Raw genomic sequence first — 6047 nt, 5'->3', positions numbered from 1 at the left:
GAAGCTCTGGGTTTCAGTGCATGTGTGAGAGAAGTCACAGCCTCGCTTACAGGGCAGAACTGACAATGAAAAGTAGCTAAGGTTTGTAAAAACACAAACAAACACTAAACTTGTGGTTGGGTGCTTTTCTGAAGAAATAAGGAGACTGTGCCACCAATTTTATTTTGAAAAGGCAACAGCAAATGAGGGAACTCCCAAAACTCTCCTGGCTGACTAATATCACGTTTACACCTAAATTAGTGGCAATACTCAGGTTTTTTAAAAGTGGGTAAACCTGCTATAAAAATGCGATTGATTCCCATCACCTGTAGCGGAGAGTGACTGTTTTTTTTCCCATGTTGCATCATGTTCAGTGTCACAAACTAAAAGCTGAAGCTCTCTCTCAACTCACTGTGTCGCCAAATTAGCAAGTTCACCAGGTTGTTCCATCGCTGCCGCTCGGAGCCGATAGAAACACGTCCGTACTGCACTTACCGGACCGATGCTTTGACCTCACCACTCACGTACATGTGGGTGATGTTGAGATATTTGTAATTGTTCACAAAGAACAGCCATCTCTTCAGAATCAGGCCGTTTGGACGAATACTTTGTTACGACAAATTATAAAAGTTGACTGAATGTAGAGTAAATACGTCTGACTGGTCGTTTACTGGTTTTTCTGTCCTGTTAAAGTTCTTAAGTGATTTTTATCATTCAATATAGAAAGTGATGCAATATTAAAATTCTTTCGTAGTTTCCATTAACTGTAGTTTCCAAAGTGTTTCCATTAGTTAATGATTTGTTTCATAAGTCAGATATTATTGGACTGTTTTTGACAATCAGACGACGAACGTGGTGTTTGCTGAGACGGATGTTTTTGAGAAATGAATTTTGACAATACAGTAACTTGTGTATTAATAATCCTTCAGCTGTGCTCCAGTCGTTCTCGGTTACCACTGATTTGGTGCTTTGTAAGTTAAATGTTAAAAGTGGACACATGTTGTATGAGTTGCAACAATCAGTTGATTGACAAATAAATAAATAAATTGACTATTTTGATAATCAATCAATTGTTTTAGTCATTTTTTTAATTGTGAGTATTTGCTGCTTTTCTCTGTTTTATTTCATCGTAAACAAAATATCTGTGTTGGTTGGATTCATAGTCTGTAAATAAAGATGGACGCCATGAGTTGATCTCCAAAAGTGAAGCCAACGCATATATATCGCCCCCTGGTGGCCGGCTGCAGTATAGGTCATAAAACCCCCCCCTCTTCCATGTTAGCAGACGGGACATGGACCAAACTAAAAAGTCAAAATACACATTAAATACGCATTGAGGTGATTTCCGTCTCTTTCCGTAGTTCTTATCACGTCTGTTCGAGTGTTTCTCATCCAGATGATAACATTTCTCTGAATCTGAATCAAAGCTCAGAGAACCTCGGGGACAGATCCTCCGTCAGAGACTGTCCTGTAGGACGAGTGCGACTCGCGGCTTCGCAGGGAGGAAGACAGTCTAACAGGCGGGTTCCACATGAATCATGTTCCCCTGCGTCGTGTTGGCGTGTGATGAGCAGCGGCTGCTTATTTATGACGCTGATCCGGCCTCTTCATCTATTCCAGACAATTTGCATCTCTATTGTATATTTAACCCCTTCGGTCCAAAGAGTTCAGTTATTAACACGGTTTATACAACACAACTCATTCAATCCTTATAATTATAAGTTTATCTATCAAGTACTTGTTGTTTTCAGCTTCTCAAATGTAAGAATCTGATAATTTGTCATTGTCTTAAATAAGAGGAAATTAAATATTTTGGGGTTTCGGTCAATTTGGTTTTGGAAATTTGAAGACTGATGAGTTCATAACAAAAATAATTACTAGTTGCAGACACAGACTGGATGGACGACATGACAGCTCCAGAACCTGAAGCTAAATCATTTTGATCGCCCCCCCCCCTGGTGGCTAGCTGCAGTCATACACCCTGCCTCCTCCATGTTAGTGGACGGGAAAGGTTGTATTAGTCGATAGATGTCTTTTGCTGCTTTCAGATCTTCACTGAAGTCTGGATATTTTCGTGAAATCATTGTGAAAGATGAAGTTGTCGACTTAGAAACACGATGAGATTTGAGGGACGAAGTCGGTGTCAATGTGCCGTAAACAGAAATACGATATTTCCTGGACAATCTCCTGCTGCTTCTTCATATGTAAAAAAAATGCCTGGACCCAAATGTTCGTATATTCTCGTGTCTGAAAGTGACTTCAGTAAAGGGAGACACAGACTTGTTTTCAATGTAAACAGCAATAACCCGAAAACAAACTCAGAAGGTGAAAGTAATCTCGTCTTGGCCACTTTTGAGTTGTGGTGTTTAAAATGTTTATTAAAAAAAACAACTCGACAACTTTTTCTGCCACTGTGAAGCTGTGTAATGAATAGTGTTTATGTGTTTTAGTGTTTTATGGAGACTCGTTCCCAGTTGCAGGCTTCGAAAGTGTTTGTGTTTGAATGAGACAGCAACAAAAGTAATTTGGAGCCTGTGAGTTTATGTCGCTACAAGTTTTAGGGGAATAAAGTCGCTCTAAGTGATGGAGTGTAAATGTGATGCCGGGAACAACAATATAAAAACAGAGTAAGAAAATTACTTGTATTTTCTTTCTGCTGCGCCGTGGGAACATTCATTGGATTCTGCCCCATCTGTTGTAATCAATAACGTGACCATCTTGTTTTTTTATGAAACGCACTTACTCTTAATTTCATCCACCAGTGGTTTTAGAGAGAAGAATGTGGAGTTACCTATAAGGCTTTGACATTATAAATCACCTCTTGAGACCAGATTGTGCAGCAGTATCGATTGATCCTGATATATCACAGAAATTTACTGTCACTTCTGTTTTCAATTAAAGATACAATCAGTCAGATAATGACTTAATTGGATTTTACAGAAGATTGAGTTTTATTGCCCCGTGCTTTACGAGTTTAGTTAAGGAAGGCCATTTTATCACGGTTGTCAGGGGCGACCCGCCGCCGCTGCCTTGTCCTTCTGTAGCTGCTGCCCCACCGCGCAGGGGAGAAAGTGTCACAGGATTGGTTTTCCTTGAGCTGCCTCTGCCTCTATGAATCACGCCCTCCCATAATAGATAAAATCTGCTCGGATCCCTCCGTGACACCTCCCGCTGGAGTGATGGCGGCTCGATACAGACAGAAAGTCTGGAGGAGGACGCCGGGAGCTCAGAGGTGGAAACTTAAGACTAGAAGTGCAAACTTTGAAGGAGTAGCTCACTGCGACGGCGTGCGTTCAAAACAGAGACGAGGACAAACGGCTCCAGCTTAAAGGCAGAGGGAGTTTTGAAGAGGTGGATTCCTTATTATGTATTATTGAGGCTTAACCATTAAATATTTACATGTATGAACAGAACAATTAACAAACAGAATCTAATTATTTCATTCTTTAAAATTATTTTCTCCTCCATAGTAATGGAACCAACTTCCTGCACCGAGACTCAAGATCATCTGATATTTTGTTATTGAGACTAATTTGTTAGTTTTTTGGTTGTTCAGCATTTAAAAGATCTTTATTTATTTTTAGCTTTATAAAGAAGACAACTACAAGAAAAAATAAATGTTTACCAACCCCCCAAAAATATTTCAATTGGTAACTGGTGGTAATTAAATGAATTTAAGAAGTTATATAGTGTTATAAAGTGTGTTTGCAGTTGATAGTCTGTCTCTGTGTGTGTAGTTGCAGTTGATAGTCTGTCTCTGTGTGTGTAGTTGCAGTTGATAGTCTGTCTCTGTGTTTGCAGTTGATAGTCTGTCTCTGTGTGTGTAGTTGCAGTTGATAGTCTGTCTCTGTGTTTGCAGTTGATAGTCTGTCTCTGTGTGTGTAGTTGCAGTTGATAGTCTGTCCCTGTGTGTGTAGTTGCAGTTGATAGTCTGTCCCTGTGTTTGTTTGCAGTTGAAAGTCTGTCCCTGTGTGTGTCTTCAGTTGATAGTCTGTCTCTGTGTCTGTAGTTGATAGTCTGTCCCTGTGTGTGTTTGCAGTTGATAGTCTGTCCCTGTGTGTGTTTGCAGTTGATAGTCTGTCCCTGTGTGTGTCTTCAGCTGATAGTCTGTCCCTGTGTGTGTCTTCAGCTGATAGTCTGTCCCTGTGTGTGTCTTCAGTTGATAGTCTGTCCCTGTGTGTGTCTTCAGTTGATAGTCTGTCCCTGTGTGTGTAGTTGCAGTTGATAGTCTGTCCCTGTGTGTGTCTTCAGTTGATAGTCTGTCCCCGTGTGTGTCTTCAGTTGATAGTCTGTCCCCGTGTGTGTCTGCAGCCCGGTGTTGTGCGATGACAGAACAGTTTGAAGGACGGGCTCGGAGCTCTGGTCGTAAACGTCCAGCCCCGAGAGCCAAGCACCAATAAACCGGCTGAAATAGACGAGACTAAACCAAGTGCATCCACAGCTAATCTGAGGATGTTACCCATGGTTCGTCTTTACACCGGCTCGGTGGGATCCGGGAGCTCCGCCCCACAAGTTCCCCCGAGAATATGAGTTCAGATTATATTTACAAGTTGAGAAATGGAAATTGAAATTAATAAAAAATAAATTGCATTGGACTTTTTCAAAGAAGCGTCCGCATTATACTCTCAGATCATAGACTGTATAAAAAGATGGATGACTCGTCTCCACTTCCTCTATCGGGCGCTGCCATCTTGTCATTTTGACGTCATGTGGAGCCAGGATCTGCAGAGTAGCGATTGGGTATTGAGGCGACGCCAATACGCGCTCTCGACCAATCACAGGTCGGTCTCAGCTGCCAATCATGATATTACTCCACGTTTTTATCTGCTCAAATAACTAACATGAATTTTCTAAAATGACAGAAACCATCTTCGAGAAACATTTATTTAACCTCTACTTTGATTTTTTTGGTTTGGTCTAAGTCCAATCTGCTAACATGGAGGAGGCGGATTTATGACAATACTGCAGCCGGCCACTAGGAGGCAACCGAGATGTTTTGGCTTTACTTTTCCGTGAGCTGTCATGTCGTCCATCTTTATTTACAGTCTACGACTTGGACAGTCGCACTAAATCGTTTTATTATTGATCATAATATGTTTGGATGCAGAAGAGGAAACAAAAACTTTCATGTGGATAAAACCAGAGTCGGTTAAATCAGTTAAAGAACAAAAGCTTATTTACTTAAAGGTTTCATTTTATACAAACACAATTATAGACACAAAGTTGCCAAAAAGGAACACACAATGACCACATATACAAACTAACCACAGAGGGACACACAATGACCCCATAAGGTAAATGACCAGTAGCCCAGCAGCCAGCACAGACCTCTGGGCCCTGGTGCGTGACGGCGGACGTCTGAGCGATGTTGTGTTTCTACAAACGTCGCACTGATCCACACGTCTGGATAATTCCTCTGGAGGAGCTCGGGGCCCCGCCTCCCCGGGGAGACCTAAATCAGCGTTTCTGTGACAGCGCTTGTGTGTGGCGGCCACGCCCCCAATCAGCGGCAGATAATAATAACCCGGCGCAGCAGAGGTCAGCTCCTCCCCCTGGACGCAGGCCTGCTGCAGGAGTTCCCTCTGGAAACATCCCAGAGAGCCAAGGTTCACTGAAGAAGTGACTGTGTCCTTCAAACTAAAATCTCAGATTCACGAAGCTTTGCACTAATATTCATGGTCCCAGAGGATGAATCTGATTTGATAATAACTTGACCTTTTTCCATTTGCAACCACCAGGAGATTAACTTCTGTGAACATCTCAAGTAAACTATGGGATGAACTGTGATGAACATTAGTCAAGTTCAGTTCAAATCATCAAGTTTACAGAAATATAGTGACTAACTCATCCTGTCTGGTGTCATTAAAACCACTGCAGAGGAAGAAAGTGGAATATTATTATTGTTATTATTATTATATTACTGCAGTTTTATCAATTTGAAAGGAAAATAATCTCTGGAGACTATTTGTAGCCTGTAGTCGGCTCATTCACACATTTTATGTTTTAATCTCTTCAGTGGACTTTAAACTTTATTCTTCTAGTTATTATATAAGTAAAGTTTAATTTGC

This window comes from Hippoglossus hippoglossus, chromosome 9 (genome assembly GCF_009819705.1).
Source record: "Hippoglossus hippoglossus isolate fHipHip1 chromosome 9, fHipHip1.pri, whole genome shotgun sequence".
NCBI lineage: Eukaryota > Metazoa > Chordata > Actinopteri > Pleuronectiformes > Pleuronectidae > Hippoglossus > Hippoglossus hippoglossus.
This window is presented reverse-complemented; position numbering follows the sequence as displayed.